This window comes from Zophobas morio, unplaced genomic scaffold (genome assembly GCF_036711695.1).
Source record: "Zophobas morio isolate AGI-343-1 ecotype UQ-CSIRO unplaced genomic scaffold, CSIRO_AGI_Zmor_V1 ptg000018l, whole genome shotgun sequence".
NCBI classification, from domain to species: Eukaryota; Metazoa; Arthropoda; class Insecta; order Coleoptera; family Tenebrionidae; genus Zophobas; species Zophobas morio.
Genome location: NW_026972123.1, coordinates 173,384 through 193,245, shown reverse-complemented (window position 1 = coordinate 193,245; position 19,862 = coordinate 173,384). Strand labels below are relative to the sequence as shown.

The following is a 19,862-nucleotide window of genomic DNA, read 5'->3' as shown; positions in this document are numbered from 1 at the left end:
GTCTGTCCGTCTGTTGTCACGGATTTTTATTAGACAGATAATCTCCGAAAGTACTCGACCGATTGTTGTGAAATTTTGTACTTATATTAAGAATATCATGTAGATGGTAAAACGCTAACCAAAATTTGTCGAATCATCCCCACCACTAAAGCGATGACGTCACTTCAAAATTGTACATAGTAAATGGGTTTTCAATTGTATAAAATAACATAGTCCTACACATGTAGTTTACAACTCTGAATCGACTTTTCACCCGAAACGTCCAGATTTTTGGAAAAAAAATCAAAATTATAAAACAACATTTTGAAATTTAATTTTTAATCTGCTAACCAGAATGCTTTGAAATGTTGCAGATGTTTTAAGGCTATAAAGAGCATCATAAATCTTTAGTCAAAAAATATTTGCTTATCCCCTCCAAAAACTTGATGACGTCAGCTCAAAAGTTTGTGGAATAAATCATATCTAAAATGTACAAAATATGATGAGTCTGTACTTGTGAACTATCACTCCATTAATATTTTTTGGATTTGCATATACAGGGTGACTCAAAAAAATTAATAAATGCGTAAATATATTTTATTGATTTAATCAGGAACTACAAAACCGAATGCTCTGAAATCTTGCAGATGTTTTAAGGTCATAAAGAGCATAATAAATGTTTAGTCAAAATATATTTGCTTATCCCCTCCAAAAACTTGATGACGTCAGCTCGAAAGTTTGCCGAATAAATCATATCTAAAATGTACAAAATATGATGAGCCTGTACTTGTCATTTATCACTCCATTCATATTTTTTGGATTTGCATATACAGAGTGACTCAAAAAAATTAATGAATGCGTAAATTTATTTTATTGATTTAATCAGGAACTACAAAACCGAATGCTTTGAAATCTTGCAGATGTTTTAAGGTTATAAAGAGCATAATAAATTTTTAGTCAAAATATATTTGGTTATCTTCTACAAAAAACTGATGACGTCAGCTCAAAAGTTTTCCGAATAAATCGTATCTAAAATGTACAAAATATGATGAGTCTGTACTTGTGATTTATCATTCCATTCATATTTTTGGATTTGCATATGCAGGGTGACTCAAAAAAATTAATGAATGCGTAAATTTATTTTATTGATTTAATCAGGAATTACAAAACCGAATGCTTTGAAATCTTGGGAATATTTTAAAGTTATTATAAGCATGGTAAACTTTTGTTCAAAATGTATTTGTTCATCCCTCCTAAAAAAATTGATGACGTCACCCTTAAATTTTGCTGAATAAATCCTATCTAAAATGCAAAAAATATGATGAGTTTGTACTTGTGATTTATCATTCCATTCATATTTTTTAGATTTTCTTAAGAGGTGGTTCAAAAAAATTAATGAAGTCAATTTATTTTATTGATTAAATTAAAGGCAACACTTATTATTAGTATTACACCCCAACCAACCCAATTTGGTAGACACAAAATTTGTTAAAGGAAAAACTCGGTTGAAACATAAGGGTAGCACGCTTATTTACATCGACTTTAACATTACAGACCTGCATTTGTTTTATGCGTTCACTTGATTCCGCGAATGTGAAGTAGACATGTTTATAATCAACCAATTGTGAATTTCACCGTCAAGAATTAAAATAAAACCCAATGTTTTATATAATAAGCGGAAGTCGAAGCAATAAAACCGACGGTCGTTTTGTTTACAGTTTCTGTGTTTGGCTCTCACGTATGCTGTTACGCCTGTCATCTTAAATTAAGAATGTTTATACATACACGATTTTCAGTTGCCTCTGATACGTAGGTATACGTGAGTAAATTGTTTCGTTATTTTATTGATTATTACAAATCAATATTCAAACGACCCAATTCATTTTCCCGAAAATTTGAGAATATAATAATTTTATTCTTAGTATTACACTACATCTATCCCAACTGATATACGTGTCCTTGCAAAAATGTTGATGACGTCATCGCAATTTTTTTTTAAATTCCCACTACAAAAATGTAATGAGAAAAAAAACACAATAGGCATGCAGTCGTCAAGTTTCCGACAGCGAGGGAAGTACTGTCTAAACTCTTTAGACCAATTTTTTGGTATTAATTTCTCTGTTGCAATTTAATAATTTATCAATTTTTCGACTTTTCGATTTTTCGTTTACCCGAGTTTTTACTTTTTTGTTTTTCAATTTCAAATTCGACAAATTTTTTGAGGCTTCTTTTTCTCGGCTTCTCAATTTTTTGATTTTTCAATTTCCCAATTTTTGGTGATTCTAAATTTTCGATTTCTGTATTCTTCGACTTTTCGATTTTTAGTTTTTCGGTTTCTCAATTTTTCAACATGTATTTCGAACCCTTGATTTTTCAATTTCTTGATTTTTCACTCCTTCGATTTTTTAAATTTTAGATCTTTCAATTTTTCAATTTTTGCTGTTTCGATTTGTTAAGTTTTCAGTTTTTCGATTCCTCAGTTTTTCGGTATTTCAATTTTTCGATACTTCAATTTTCCGATTAAATTCTCCATTTTTAAATTTTTTATTTCTCGATTTTTCAATTTTCGGTGTTTATATTTTTCTATTTTTCAATTGTCAATTTCGCAATTTTTCAATATTTCAATTTATCGAGTTTGGCATAATTCGTTTTCTCTATTTTTCAATTTTTCGGGTGCTCGACTTTTCGATTTCTCGATCTTTCTATGTTTGCATTTTTCCGTGGTTTAGTTTTTCCGTGTTTCGATTCTTCGATTTCACGGTTTTTCGATTTTCCAATTTTTCGACATCTTAGTTTTGGGATTTTTCAATTTTTCGATTCTTGATTTTTTTGATTTTTCAATTTTTCTTTGTTCTGATATCTCTGTTCGATTTTTAAATTTCTTCGTAGTTTCGATGTTTCAATTTTTCAACATTTCAATTTTTGGAAAGAATCTCGAGGGCCTCTTTTGTTTGAGGGCCTCTGTTGTTTTGTTTTTAAAGTAATTTGAAAGAATCTCGGGAACCACTTTTGTTTCGTTTTTGAAGTAGTTTGAAAACATCTTGGGGAACAATTTTTGTTTTGTTTTTGGAGTAGTTTGAAAGAATCTCGGAGATCACTTCTATTTTGTTTATGGAGTACTATGAAAGGATCTCGGGGACCCTTTGTGTCTGGTTTTTGAAGTAGTATGAAAGAACCTCGGGGAGCCCGTTTGTTTTGTTCTTGAAGCAGTTTGAAAGAATTTCGGGGACCACTTGTATCTGGTTTTTAAAGTAATTTGAAAGAATCTCAGAGGCTCGTCATCGGTACTGAACCAGCGCGAAAAAAATTTGGACCAGCACCTGGAAGGCCTAAACTTTCGTTCATTTAAAAGTATATAAAATTTTGATTCCGGCACCGGCGCTCTGGAAAATTTCCTATTTTCAGACGGTCTCTATGGTTCTGATGTGATTCCATTTCATTCCACCTTCCTCTACAACCAGTAGATTTCCGCGACCTTTATCTTTCGCGAAATTCTGAATATTCATTTTCGTTTTTTGGATTCCTATAACAGGAATCTTAATTAGTTGAGTCACTGTGTTTGTTTTCCTGGTCGAACAACAACAACAACGTCGTGGTAATTTTCTTAAACGTTTTGGACGGCGACATGGATTTCGAATTAGCTAGAAATTTGGTTTCGGGTGGTTTGGGTGTGATGGTACATTTCAGTGTCGAAAGCTATGAGTCCCAGTGGAGCGTTGCGTGAGTCCAGTTCTCACTGGAATGGTGCTAATCTTGTTTGGCTGGTATTTACTAGCGCCGAGTCTAATTATCCAATTAAAATCATTTACGCCTGATATGGATTAATTATATTCATTTTATTTAAAATGTTGCAAATGTCAATTAAGAGAAACCTATTAGAGTTGTGCGTGGTCGTTTACGGAAGGATACAATGTGTGTTGTAAATGCTACCTAATCTTTGTCGTTTTCCGTTGTACTGGACGTAGATTTGGGAATTTGTGTTTTCGGTGAAACGCGAATTTCACTCTCTCCCTCTATTGGGCTCTCTGCGCTCGCAATTCTCGAACAGATAGTTGACATTTGTGTTCGTTCCTCTAGGCACTATTACAAAATGCACTCCAATTACACACCAATCAACAAACAAACTGCATCGAACCACGCCCTGACCCATTCAATCAACAAACAATCCATTACCCACAATTTTTATTTCCATTCCGTCGCGAGAACACGGTTTAGCATTTGATACACGTAATAATAAATACGAACTAACGACCAAACAACGTTGTAAAGAAAACAACCGAAATGTCACAGCGCCACCGGCTAGACCATTTCCCATCTGTATCTTCCCACGTGGAACATTCATGCGGTTATTTCTGTTGATGGTTAACATAAATAAAGGCATCGACATCCCGAGCTCCTGAAATAAGACTGCAAGACGGAAATAGATTGGCGTGCATTTAAAATCAATCAAGGCAGCGAGGTTTAGGACTTTTTTGTTACACTTTCAAAATTTTAAATTTGTAAGGTCAGGTCAGGTCAGTGTATAAGTGTAGAAATTTCTATTCCAATTATTGACCTAAACAGTTTTCCATGTATTCAATCTATGATGTTTTAGTTATGTAACTGCGCTCCAAAAAATTTGTAAAAACATGATATAAACAATAATAATAAACTAGCTTTATTTTAGAAGTCTCAAATTGGACAATAAAATTTGACAGCAACAATTTTTGTTTGTTTGTTTATTTTTCACAATTTTGGCCACGTCTTGGAGAGTTTAATAAAAGTTTTTAATAACTGTCTATTGAGGACAACTAGAACTAGAAAGAATTTCGGACAAGTCCCCAGGCCGAGCGTTCCTCTCGCCCGATTAAATCGTTGTCATTTTACACTTGCATCATCACCTCGCGAATCTGCAACTTCATTTCCATTTATTGCAGCGCCGGTCTAAAAATACATCCGAATGTCACAATATTACAAGCATCTGTCGCCGCCTTTCGCAAGTAAATTAGAAAGTGTGCAAATGCGCTTAGTATCGTATGACAAACAAGATCATCGCAGCTTGGATTAAAAATAACGTCCTCTCGAGAAAAAGAGACGCCTATTAATAACCTAATTTGGATTCCCCGGTTATTTTCGATGTGACTGTGTAAACACAATAATAATAATAGCGACGTTCCGCGGCTAAAATAGGTTCCTGAGGGAGCATCAAGTTCAGAGAAATAGTGTCACGTGAAAATAGCGCGCCAAGTCGAGTTCCTGACGGACTTAAATGGAGATTAAACAGTTAGATTGATCCGGAGAAGAGCGGAGAAACCAATAATTGCGATTTGCTTGGTATTGGCAGTGTCAATAACAAGAAATTAAATAAAACCGTCTGGAAAAACAAGTTATGAAGGGAATGGAAGAATGGCGGAAAGTGGGAGGTAATTTTTGTTTGTGAAGTTGACGACTGATGGAATTTGATACCGTGGGCGGCGTGCTTTTGAACGAGCTGAAAATTGATAAGAAAAAATGTTTAAGAGAAAGAGGATGAAGGTTTAGGGAAAAGTTCGAGTTTTCTGCTGCGAATGTAACGAATATTGCGCCACAGGACGCTTTTTTAAAGGCCAACTTCGTACATTGTGTGTTTTCTGCTCGTCGAGATCTTATTTAATTCCTCCGTCTGGGCGAATCTCGTACACTCGAGGGCTAAACTGGTGTCCGCCGCTCCCCGGGCATGCCTTAGCTGTGGACTACAGAAAGTATTTTTTTTTAAATGTCTTACGAACACCAATATAACAGAACTTCAAACTAGAAAACTTCAAGTTTGAAAAATCATATTTTTCGAATGGGCACTCAGATTTCGAAGACACTTGATTTTTCTCAAAATCGCAACTTTGTGTGTTTAAATAAAAATCCAAGTGTAGCCCAGCTCAAAATTTGCTCAACTTTTTTATCTGATTTGGAAAGTCGTTGACACCTACAAAAATGCTTCTTTTAGTGTTAAAATAGTAATATCCCAAGTTTTATCCATTTTATACAGCTTTTCGATTATACACATTTTCATTTTTTCAAATTTTAGATCTTTCAATTTCTCGAATTTTCAATTTTCCGATATTCCAGCTTTTCGATTTTTCGATTTTCGGATTTTTTAATTTTTATAACCACTGGATCTTTCAATTTTTCAGATTTATCGATCTTTCGGTTTTTGAGTTTTTCAGTTTTTATAATTTTCTGTCTTTTAAACTTTCAATTTTTCAGTTTTTAGATTTATTCAAACTTTTGAAACTCTAAAAAACCGAGAGATTAAAAAACCGAAACGTTGAACAATCCCTTTAAAAAATTGGTATAATATATGTATTCAAGGCAAAAAACCAACGGGATAAAATGCCCTCTCATCACTAATAACAAGCTTAACTCAAGTGTATATGGTTATACATCGAAAGAATGTCACGTAGACATTAGTTTGATTCGAATCAGTTTGTCTCTTCAAAGCAGAGAAATAAAATTATATCCTGAGTTATTGATACAAGTGTTAATTTTATTTGCGAAAAATTGGACGTTTAGAGAAAAGCTCAAAGCAAATTCGTACACCACAATTGTGGAAGTATATTGTTGTATAACGTTTACACAGTAAATCATTTCAATATAGAATTCTTTGAATTGACGTCAACAAATTGTTGGTGTGAATGATTAGCCAAATTTTGGGTAGCGTTTTACCATCTGTATGATATTCCTAATATACTTACAAAATTTGGTAACAATCGGTCCCATAGTTTAGAAGATTACGTGTCTAATAAAAATTGGTACAGACGCCAAACAGACAGACAGACAGAGAGACGGAAGCGGGAGATTATTTTTTTCGTACTTTAGTAGCAATTCGTCGGGAAATAAAAAGAGACTAGAAGTGTGTTCTGTTTCCATAAAAAACGTAGGCATAATCCTGAAATACAAAAATAACAGCACTTCGTTAAAAACGACATAAACACACCCCGGAGACCTCAAAACGTGAAAATCCGCTGAAATCTCAATACCGAAGACCCCACCTTCCCTTAATAACTTTGTTATCCGCCTACTTAAAAAAATATATTTCGCGCAGTGCACCTGCCTTGGGCCCAAAATAGCCCTTCTGCTCCCATATTAATAATTAATTATTCCTCCGCTTCCAGACGCTCCAATTTTCTTATTTCGTCGCTGTTTCATCGTGCATTCAGCAGCAATCGGTTTTCATTGCTCCGGGACAAGCTTTCCTCGTGAATATTCAAAGGAGCGATTTTTTCGGGCGATTGAACAGAAAATGTCTGCCCACTCGATACTCTCTCTCCATGTGTTTAAGTGTTTACCGAGAATTTATGAAATGGATATGGTCCAACTATTTAAATGCATTTTACAGTCATAGATTTGGATTAGAGGTTTGTTTACGGGGCTTGTTGTTCGGTGCCAATAGAAAGTGAGATGGCGGAATGTCGGAGTTTGGTCGAGGTTATTGTTGGGTGTTGTGGATTTTCGAAATTGTGAGGTATTTTCGAGTGGAAGATTTTCGTATTGGAGGCATGCTGTAAGTGGTTTAATGAGATGCTTCACTTCCGTCTGTTAATTTAAAACTTGAAAAATGCTTCCGTCGTCTCTGAAAACCGAGATTTGTTGGGTGTGCACAATAGATCTCGCTTTTTTGAGAAATTAAAAAAATTTTTGTTTGCTCATAACTACAGGGTTATTTACGAGAAGCTCCACGCCTAAAAAATTCAAGACGCAACCAGAAATAAATTTCAAAACCATGTTTGACATTTCATACCATTAAAAAAAAGTGAAATATAGTTATGTTTTGTGTAACAACAGTGGCATAGTGTTGGATACCATAATGTTAAAACTGACATTTCGACAGAAATAACGTGATGTGATTTAATTTAAGAATAATAACTCCGTATAAATAAAATAAAAACCGTTGGCGTAAATAACATTCCCAAAGCTTTTTTGACTTAATTTGAATTTTTCATTTTTAATTTTTCTGTTTTTCGATTTTTCAGTTTTCGAATATTTCAGTTTTTAAATTTTGCAAATTTTTCGATTTGAATTTCATGAGTTTTCAGTTTAAATTTTTCAATTTTTCGATTTGCAATTTTTCGTTTCGAGTTTTTATTTTTTCAATTTTTCGGTTTTTCAGTGCTCTGATTTTATAATTTTTGTTTTTTTAATTTTTGGATTTTTTAGTTTGGAATTTATCTGTGTAATAAAAATAGACGCAGACAGACGGACAGTCAAACGGACAGACGGAAACTGGGACCACCTTTTTCGTATTCTGGAGGTAAAAAATGTCATCGTTGTTCGTTACAAGCACATCTGGTGTTTTTTTTTATTATCGTGGTTTCGGCGACCCCGAACCGCAAAAAAATTAGAAATTAAAATTCAGAAGCACAACTCAGTAGCGCAGGTGTCGCCTGTCTGGTCAAGGCGAATTCATTGATGCCACCTCAATCGACCCCCCTTGATTCTTCGATCGTTTTATTTTTAACTACACCATACTAATAATACATAATAATCGTTTCTCTTAATAGTTCTATTGACAAACAATAACATTTAAGCTAGCGACCTTGGCAAGTGCTGAATCATGTCGTTCATAACCATGCATTCATCAAGAGAAGACCCATCGGACCCAGGCCCCATGCACCGAATTTCCACGTGATTTCAGAAGAAATAGCGGAAACACCAAATCTGGCCATAAGTCATACAATCCCATTGCCGAACCGCAATAACATAAACTACAATAAACGAAAATTCAGCTGAAAAAAGCGCGCTATCTTATCGCCCCGATAAGCTGAAAGCGGCACGTGTGAATTTTTTCGCTCGCCAAAAATTCGCCTTATCTTGCTCTTTATGCAGCCTCCTTATCAGTTTGTTTGTTTTGATGAATTTCAATTTGCCTGCAGTCTTTTTCACGGCCGTTAGCTTCCAGTTTATGTATACGTAATTAGCTGATTTAATGGTGGACCGAGACGATGTTCAGTGGAAGAAGTGATGCGGACGTTCCGAGGGCTTGGAAGCGTTCAGTTCCGACGATTTTCCGTCGATCGAGTGCGAATTGCTTGTTTTTTGCAGACCAGTGGGTTTTCTTTTCGAGAAGCAGAATGTCGCGGGTTTAGTGTGGCGGAATTTTGCGTGTTCTGGTGGCGTAATGTGGCGAATTGATTTTTTTACAGACGTCGGTGAGTGTAGTAGCTGCTTTATCTAAATCCGTTTTTGTTTCGACATAAATTAGATATTAGTTGCGTGTTGTGTTCGGTTGGATTCAGATTGTGGACTTGATTTGGCGCTGATTATGTCGGATTTTAATTTAGATAATTGCGTGTGTTTTTTTTTAAAGTTGCCTGATCGTAATCAGTTTCACATGGTAGATTAACCCGTGTTTGTGGTTGAGTAGCAGGTTCTTGATTGTTGCTTCTTGGAGATGGTGATTATCTGAGATGCGCTTTGTTGGTTGTTCAAAGTTCAGGAAATATTTACACACATTGGAATATTTGTTTTCGTGAATACGGGATTATCCCAGTTGACTGGTTTGTTTACAGAGGTTTTAATTTCAGAGAAAAACTTTTCCCATGTAGCTGGGTTGTGTTTTGCCTCTGGGCTTTTTCAAGAAATGTGCATACTTATACAAACATGTGTATAACGAAACTCACGTTTTCCCGATTACATCGTTCACTATACATAGTTGCAAGAGCATCGTCAGGTACCTTTATTAAATTTGGGATACGTTTAGCAATCTGTGTCAGTGATTTATTTTGGATCTTTCCAGAAAATTAGTGAGGCTTTCTAGAATGCGAAATGTCTCGCTGTATTTCACAGAACGTACTTAAAATTTTTAACTCACAAATGAATTTCCTAATTTCTCGATATGTCATGACTTGACCATGAGTACGAAGAGAATGGTCTCCCGATTCCCCCCGTCTGTCCGTCTGTCTGTCTGTCTGTTCGCCCAAAATTTGTCTAATATAATAATAAAATGTCTAATAACAACATTTTGCAATTTAACTTTGAAACTGCAAAACGGAATGGTCTGAAATCAAAATTTATCTGTTCATGATGTCATCTTAAAATTTTGTCAAATAAATGTTATCTAAATGTTAAAAAAGTAATGTAGTCCTAAAATTCTCGTTTATGAACCCGTGTTGTATTTTTACCTTACACATCGAGATTTTTGGAAAAAAATCCAACAACAAATTTTCGATTTCTCAATTTTTCGAATTTTAGATTTTTCAGTTTTGGAATTTTTCACTTTTCTATTCTTCAATCTCTAGATTTTTCTAATTTTTGATCCTCGATTTTTTCCTTTCTCGATTTTTCTATTTTACAACTTGTCAATTTCTCGATTAATCGATTTTTTGGTTTTTTAGTTCTTCGGTTTTTCGTTTTTCAATTTTTTCACTTTTCAGTTTGTTGATTTTCAATTTTTTGATGTTTCAGTTTCGTGCATTGTTCAATTTTTCACTGATTTTTCAATTTTCCGATTTTTTTCAATCAATAATTCATTGGTGTTAAAAACTTACAAATCTATTTTTCACAAGTTAAATACATACAGCAAATCAAATCAGTAAACAAACTATTAAAATTTCTACACTGAAGATAATCCTCAAAACTATAAAAACAATTCACAGTGAGAAAAGTTTTGAGTTTTTTTTTTATTTTAATAAACCTCTTAATATTCTTCATCTAACACATTAAAAAATTTCACAGGGAAGTTTCTTGACCCTGTTTCCTGTTCGTACTCTTTTCAATCGATTTGAATTCGAAATTAAACTGTCTGTTTCTGATGCACAAATGAATGTCAGTGAAATTAGAATATTCCCCAATATTGTCTTTAAAATGCAGGAAACAGTGGAAGATGAAAATTAAAGGTGCTGTTAAAATTTTAAGTTAATTTTTTGAAGCTTCCATTTTTTTCGATTTTTTAGTTTCACAATTCTTTTGTTTTCCGATTTTTCAATTTTTCAGTTTTTTGAAGTTTGGATTTCTCGATTTTTCAATTTTTCCATATTTTAACTTTTCAATTTTTATTTAAATCTTGAAAATTATCGATACTTTGATTTTTCTATTTTTCGAGATTCTCTTCGAATATTTAAACTTTAGATTTTTCAGTTTTTTTTGTTTCGATTTTTCCATCTTTCGATTTTTCGACTTCTTGGTTTTAGATTTTTCGGTTTTTCAATTTTTCAATCTTTCAATTTCTCGATATTTCAGTTTTGGATTTTTCCATTTTTTGTTTGTTTTATATTTTCAATTTTTAACTTTTTGATTTTGAGGTATTTCGATTACTCAATTTTTCGAACTCTTGACTTTTCGTTTTCTCGATCTTTTGGTGCTTCGTTTCCGGATGTTTGTTTTTCAATTTTTCGATGTTTGGATTTTCCAATTTCTCGGTTTTTTGATTTTTTGACTATTCAGCTCTTCGTTTTTTCGATTTTTCAGTTTTTCCGTTCTTCAGGTTTCCGATTTTCAATTTTTACATTTTTTAATAAGTTTTGGATTTTTGGATTTTTTGATGTTTCGATTTCACGATTTTTCAATTTTTCGATCTTTAGTTTTCCGATATTTTGATTTTGCAATTTTTTAAATTTTAGATTTTTCGATTTTACGATTTTTTTATTCGATTTCTTGACGCGTCGGTTTTTCGATTTTAAAAATTTTTCGACTTTTCGATTTATCAAGTCTTCCATTTCTCAATTTTTCAACATGTCTATTTTGGATACTTCTCAATTTCTGGATTTTTTTATTTTTCTAAATTTTTTTTCGTTTTTTGATGTTTCGATTGCTCGATATTTCGATTTGTTGACATCGGTATTCCGATTTTTCGGCTTTTAAATACATATTTCGATTTTTAAAATTTCTGTTTTTTTTAATCAATTTCGATTTTTAAATTTAGGATTTTTCGAATTTTTAAATTATAGTTTTTTCAGTTTTTTTGTTTCAACTTTTGATCTTTCGATTTTTAGATTTCTCGGTTTTACATTTTTCGGTTTTTCAATTTTTTAATCTTTCCATTTCTTAATTTATCAAGATTTCCATATTTCGATTTTCCTTTTGTTCAATTTCTTGATTTTTCAATTTCTCAATTCCTAGATCTTTAACAACAGTAGCACTTAGCAGTAGGGATAGATACACCATTTAAAACCAATGATGTTTCTACAGAATTTGCCACCATTCTGTGTAGGGTACAAAAAATTTTGTAAGTTTAGCTCAAGATTATCAATGTCTTTTTAATTACGGATTGCTCTATAAATCTTCTATAATACCGTAGACTAGAGCCATTGTTATTAATAAATTAGGAAAAAATTAACGGACCTAGAATAGAACCCTGGGGACTCAGGTCGAGTTTGCTGGGGTCTATCGGGAAGGTAACTAACACTCCAGCAAAATTGAAGGATTTACCTGATCGAACATTAGATACTAAAATCAGTGTAAACAGAGTGAACTTCAAGGCCCTCATTAAAACAACTTAAGATGAAATTAATATGCGAAAATAAATTTGATAGTTTTGATCGGTGTTTAAACAGGCATGTTGCTGAAATTATAAGTTTTTAAAAACAAGGTGAATTTTTTGAATAAACTCCAGATTCAAGGATCTTACCAGCGATGGACAAGATCGCGGTTGACCGTAATTTTCTGCGTTATTTTTTGAGCTAGATTTATGAATTGGAGTTATAAACGCATGGTTCTAACTACAGAAAAATTAAACAAAATTTGTGCTGCAGTTTTTGTAAAATATAGATGGTACTCCATCAGGCCCAGCCCCTTTCCTGGCGTTGAAACATTAAAAAATAACACAAACAATCTTTAAACTTACATTTTTAATAACAATAAAATTTTCCTTAATAATAATTTAGCTCCTAAATAAGAATTTGTTTAAATTACAATTGTTTAATACCACATCTTATTCTATGTCCCTTAAAAAAGTAAACAATCTCAATACCTACCAATTTTAAATACCTAGAGAAAATATTTGACAATAAAGAGACAGTGCAAATTTTGGTCCAAGTTTGTTTTGTAAATTCAACAAAATCTTTTCGATCTATTTTAATTAACACCATTTTCGACCATGAACGAAGTGGTGTTTCCAAATATTTCTCCGGTATGCGTAAACACATTGGCGTAGGCAGCGCTCGATGACCATTTTCCAGCGATCATCTTTCCTGTTATTATATTAACCAAAATGGCGCCGCGACTCCTCATCACCATCAAAGCGCAACCGTCCGCACTCCAATAACATAATGCATGTCGAAAATGACGTACTACACGTGCAACCTGCATAAATATTTATCTACTCCGAAAGCAAACAGACGATGCGTCTCTCCGTTTTAGCAACTATTTATTTAAAAGCGCATATAAAAACAAGTACGCAGATGCGCTATACCCAGTGGTGCAAAATTCGTGGCGAAAACACGCTCCTTATCTAATCTGGCCTATCTCGAAAAAGAAAAAAAAGCGCTCGCCAAAATAGCGCGCTCCACTTCGGCTCGCTCTTGTGCCGATCGGTCATTGTTCACGGCTATAATTATCCCGATTATTACAAAACCGCAATAAATGCAATTTGTTTTATTTTTGCACTTGCGTAAATTGTTACCGACTGCATAAAATCCCTAATTATTTTCGCGGCGGGCGAATCACAGTGCGCGGTTCCGCTTCAGATCGGTCGGATGCAACGCCGTTTTTCGCATGTACCTATGTATATGTATGCGCATTTTTGACCTTGTCGTGACTGTTGACCCTTTGTGACGCATGGAGTGACCGGGAAAAGGAATTTTTCATGTGAGTTGATTGTGTGGAGTTTCGTTGCGCAATGTGTACTTTTTGACTTTTTTTCGAGCTTTGTTGGTTCACTTGTTTTTATTAGCGCTGCTTATCTCGTGTTTGTCATGGTGACGTCACAGTTCATTCATCGTAAACAAAGTCGTTAGTGCGCAGTGGAAGTGCAAGCCGACGACGAAGAGGCCTTAGGGAAATATCTTAAATGAGGTTTCGTTTCGTGGTGATGGATTTTAGTTTTTTTTTTTTTTTTTGATATTTTGCGAATGGTGCTAAGGCAATATGTTGGCTAATTTGAGGCTGTACATGTATAAATACGGATTATATTGAACATGTTTTTGGAAAACTTCATTACCAACGGTTGTTAAAATCACTTGTGAGTTCGCAGTTTCGATTTATGGGTTGTTTCTATGCAAACTGCTGCTTGTTAAATGAAACCTGATATAACCAGTATATTTTTCAAAACTGTGTTCTTTTTTGCAGTAGTGGAAGTATAAAGAAAATATCGTAAATTATGGTCAATTTTTCCTCAAAAAGTGACTCCTGTTGACTTAAATTTTGATTATCCAAATTAACTCGTATTATATTTCTTTGAAAAGTCAATAAAGTTGTTCTTGAAATTATTCGTTGTAACTAGATATAATAATAAGCACATGATGTTTTCTATTTTGCGTTAAAATCTCTCTTATTTTGAGTTTTTTCTGAGGGTAACCTGAGGAAGTATTATAGTAGTCTTAGACTCCACTTGCCACTTCCATGTTTGTTTTTAATATATAAGGGTTATTATTAAAAAACTATAATAATTCGTCAAATCAAATCTTGTAATTTTTTTCAAGAAATCTTGTTTACTGTCGACAATTTAAAGTTTTTTAATTGTTCATTTCATCAATTTTTTTAGTTCTTGACTTTTATTTTTCAGTGTTTCGATTGTACAATTGTTCGCTTCTTAAATTTTTCAAGTTCTAATGTATAACTTTTCATTTGCTCGATTTTTAAGTTTTCAGTTTTTCGATTTTATCATTTTTTGATTTCACATTTTTTGGTTTTTAAAATTTTTTTTGTTCAATTTTTCGATTTTCCAAAGTTTGGGTTTTATATTTTCCTTTTTTCAAATTACTTTTTCAACTTTTTAACTTATCGACTCTGAAATGTTTCAGTTTTTTGGGTTTTCAGTTTTTAGATTTTCCATTTTCTCGCTTTTTTCATTTCCATTTTTCTATTTCATATCACATTTTTTCGTTTTTTTCTTCTCCATTATATTTACAATATTCCTTTTGATTTTATCATTTTCCGTTTATTTTTTTTTTTATTTTCAATCGATCCATTTTACATTTTTAAAATTTTTCAATTTTCCAATTTTTGGATTTTTCAATTATCCGATTTTCTGACTTCAAAATCGAAAAAGTGGAAAATCGAAAAATTGCAAATCGAAGTACTGAAGAAACAAAACATTTAAACGTTGAAAAAGTGAAAACGGGAAAATTGAAAATGTTTCACTTTTAAAAAAGTTGCCCAAAAATTGTGAAAAAATTCAGGGACGTAGAGCTCGACATGCTGATTCCAAAAATATACCATGTTGATGATCACGGAGCAACATTTTCGAAGGAATCGGTAGGAAATGCGAATTTTTGAAAATTTTTAAAAATTTTGATATTTCAACGGTCGGTTCCGGAAAAACGGTTGCAGTTATCAAAGAAACGAAGCCCGAAGTGAGTTCTAGAGCTCGAAATCTACAAGAAAATGTATTCACTCAAGTTTAGAAAATGTCAAAAATTGACCGAAATTTGAAGAAATTTCACCTTCAAGTTGTCTAAAAATTGCGAAAAAATTCAGGGATCTGTATATCGATATGGTGATTCCAAAAACATAGCATGTTGATGGTCACGGAGCAACATTTTCGGAAAATTCGGTGTGAAATTCGAATTTTTCGAAATTTTAAAAAATCGCTGTATTTCAATGAACGATTCTGGAAAAACAGTTTCAGTTATCGAAGAAGTGAAGCCAGAAGTGACTTCCGCGGCCCAAAATCTACAAGAAAATGTATTTAGTTAAATAAAAGTCATCTAAAAATTTTGAAAAAATTCAGGGATATAGATCCCGAAGTGTTGATTCCAAAAAATAGCGTGTTTATGGTCACGGAATAATATTGTTTTCGAATAGGTATATCTATTATCCATTGTTGCTTAAGAATACTTTATTTTTGTTTAAAAAAATTAAGGGTATATTTCTTGAAGTTTGTTTTCAGCAGTGTATTATTATTCAATTCCCTTTCAGAGGTTTGGGAAATTCGCTGATCCGAACAAATCGCTAATCCGAACACACCTTTTCCCCAGTTAATTCGGATTATCGAGATTCTGCTGTATTGTAAAGTGCGCGTAAATAAACTATTATTAGGGGTATGAGCCGCCCCTGTCCGTTTCCTAGGGACAAGTACATTCCACGGAAATATAAACAAATGTGTTTTCGTAACATGGTGCGTTGAAATCATAGACAGTGGCCGAATGTGGGTGATTAAAGTACAAGAAATACTAAAAAATAAATAGTGTTGTGGTGTCGTAGACAACTACTAAATTTTTTATATCTGAATCCTTATATAATTTTAGAAATTTGGATTCCTTATTCAAAAAAGGAGGAAAATAATCTCCGACGTAAGTATTCTCATTAATTTATGGACAAAATTGTCATTTCTAAAAATCCACAACGCCGCCATTTAAAGTTGAAGGTCTGAAAATTTGCCTAAAGTTGTTGTATTTATAATTTCTGAGGAACCCGACAATCCGACATGCTACTTGATTGTTATCAACGAAATCGAATATCACTATTAGACGTTGCGTCATCAGAGAATGAATGTATTTTTTCTAAGATAAGAATTTTTAATGCTCTTTACACGCAATTTCTCCAACTTGTGAACGATTTTTTCCCCAAATTTTGGATTCTTGATGTCACTAATGCGTACATTGAAAATAAAAGCCTGTTGTAGATGATAACCAGCTCGAACCCACAATTCCCTAAGTATCGCAAAAAAATCGTCGAAATTATTGTTGTGCCACGCATCGAAAAAGCCCCATCCGACGCACTTCCAGCCAAATTACCTCATCTACACCCAATCAGCTCCCAAATAGCTAAATTTCCCCTATAATCAACTCAATGCATCCAAGTAAAAGTGAAACCTCGCCTCGCATTTCCCCGTCTTCACTTTTATCGGAAATACAATTTAGGTCAATTCGTACACATCTATCGATTAACCAACTAGTGTGTAGTTCTCACGAACTTTGCTCACATGCCATGTCGTCTAGACTATTACCCTCGTTCGCGTCGTAGACGAATTGAATTCGAATCAGGAAAAAAATAAATAAATAGGCCGATGCGCACTTTGTGGTCGGCTTATCACCGGAACCGGCACTACAAGGAAGACGAGGTTGGTGAACGCGAATCGGACCTGGGTCCGAATTCGTAGTCGACACCGAACAGGTGCTCGTTGTTTGTTGAGGCCTGTTTGACTCACCCTGTACACATTTGGGTGCTTTGGCCCACGCTGTTGGTCCCTGGGCGGCTATCGGAAAGTTAAACTGAAATGATTCATTTCCTTCGTAAACAACGTCATATGACTTTCACCGGACAGATGACTGATGTTTTCGGTGCTTTTTATATCTGGGTGTCGAGCTCTGGATGTTGGGTAGACATCGATTTTTACTTCCTGAGCGTAAGCTAGAGTACGAAAAGTGGTCTCAGGTTTCCGTCTGTCTGTCGTCTGTATTAATTTTTAAAATTTTGTACATACATTCGGAATATAGTGTAGATGGTAAAACCCTAACCTAAATTTGTTCGTAAGTTCTTGATTTTTATTTTTCAATTTCTCAATTCTACAGTTTTTCGTTTCTGCAATTTTTCAAGTTCTTAATTTATAATTTTTCAGTTTCGTGATTTTTTATTTTTCAATTTTTCGATTTTACAATGTTTTGATATCACGATTTTTCGTTTTTTCTTTTTCTTTGATTTTATCATTTTTTGATTTCACAATTTTTCGTTTTTCATTTTCTTAACCTTTTCAATGTGTAAATTGCAAAGCTGAAGAGACAAAATAAAAATAAAAAATTGGTCTAAAGAGTTTAGACAGTACTTCCCTCGCTGTCGGAAACTTGACGACTGAATGCCTATTGTGTTTTTTTTTCTCATTACATTTTTGTAGTGGGAATTAAAAAAAAAATTGTGATGACGTCATCAACATTTTTGCAAGGACACGTATATCAGTTGGGATAGATGTAGTGTAATACTAAGAAAAAAATTATTGTATTCCCAAATTTGCGGGAAAATGAATTGGGTCGTTTTGAATATTGATTTCTTATAATCAATAAAATAACGAAACAATTTACTCACGTATACGGCGCCGGTGTGTAATATCTAGAGAGCGGATTTCTGTCGGGCTAGGCAAGGCCAAACGCGGTACGGCTTGTACGGGATGCGAATTCATTGCGGTTGCGGACTGCACTTCGTTTATTTGAGATTAGAATAACGCTGTTTCGTTGCACTCTGCTGTTAATTCCCGTTATCATTTACTTAGCCGTTTGATTAATAAATCGTTAATTATATTTATGGAGTTAGTACTAATTAAATTCAGTAATTATCTATCACCCGCTACTGAGTCCCGGCGATCCAGCGCGTCCCCACCTATAATCGTGACGTAGCCCGACAAAAATCCGCTGTCTAGTAATATGAAAGGCAACTGAAAATCGTTTATGTATAAACATTCTTAATTTAAGATGACAAGCGTAACAGCATACGTGAGAGTCAAACAGAGAAACTGTAAACAAAACGACCATCGGTTTTATTGCTTCGACTTCCGCTTATTATATAAAACATTGGGTTTTATTTTAATTCTTGACGGTGAAATTCACAATTGGTTGATTATAAACATGTCTATTTCACATTCGCGGAACCAAGTGAGCGCATAAAACAAATGCAGGTCTGTAATGTTAAAGTCGATGTAAATAAGCGTGCTACCCTTATGTTTCAACCGAGTTTTTCCTTTAACAAATTTTGTGTCTACCAAATTGGGTTGGTTGGGGTGTAATACTAATAATAAGTGTTGCCTTTAATTTAATCAATGAAATAAATTGACTTCATTAATTTTTTTGAACCACCTCTTAAGAAAATCTAAAAAATATGAATGGAATGATAAATCACAAGTACAAACTCATCATATTTTTTGCATTTTAGATAGGATTTATTCAGCAAAATTTAAGGGTGACGTCATCAATTTTTTTAGGAGGGATGAACAAATACATTTTGAACAAAAGTTTACCATGCTTATAATAACTTTAAAATATTCCCAACATTTCAAAGCATTCGGTTTTGTAATTCCTGATTAAATCGATAAAATAAAATAAATTCACGCCTTCATTAATTTTTTTGAGTCACCCTGCATATGCAAATCCAAAAATATGAATGTTCAGTTCAGACTCATCATATTTTGTACATTTTAGATACGATTTATTCGGCAAACTTTTGAGCTGACGTCATCAGTTTTTTGTAGAAGATAACCAAATATATTTTGACTAAAAATTTATTATGCTCTTTACAACCTTAAAACATCTGCAAGATTTCAAAGCATTCGGTTTTGTAGTTTCTGAGTAAATCAGTAAAATAAATTTACGCATTCATTAATTTTTTTGAGTCACCCTGTAATGCAAATCCAAAAAATATGAATGGAGTGATAGATCACAAGTACAGACTCATCATATTTTGTACATTTTAGATATGATTTATTCCACAAACTTTTGAGCTGACGTCATCAAGTTTTTGGAGGGGATAAGCAAATATTTTTTGACTAAAGATTTATGATGCTCTTTATAGCCTTAAAACATCTGCAACATTTCAAAGCATTCTGGTTAGCAGATTAAAAATTAAATTTCAAAATGTTGTTTTATAATTTTGATTTTTTTTCCAAAAATCTGGACGTTTCGGGTGAAAAGTCGATTCAGAGTTGTAAACTACATGTGTAGGACTATGTTATTTTATACAATTGAAAACCCATTTACTATGTACAATTTTGAAGTGACGTCATCGCATTAGTGGTGGGGATGATTAGACAAATTTTGGTTAGCGTTTTACCATCTACATGATATTCTTAA

General features: G+C 33.4%; 1 protein-coding gene across 2 annotated transcripts in view; it reads left to right on the top strand.

The window, feature by feature from the left end:
- The window catches only part of LOC135130827 (receptor-type guanylate cyclase Gyc76C-like), a 95,270-nt gene that overhangs the window by 39,014 nt on the left and 36,394 nt on the right, over positions 1–19,862 (top strand). The window contains exon 1 of one of the 2 annotated variants that reach the window (XM_064058250.1): positions 13,385–13,734. The exons of the other annotated variant lie outside the window; for it this stretch is intronic. The gene's annotated coding sequence lies outside the window, so the exon portion shown is untranslated. Of the gene's footprint in view, positions 1–13,384; positions 13,735–19,862 lie in introns of those variants that run through there. 2 annotated transcript variants of the gene reach the window in all.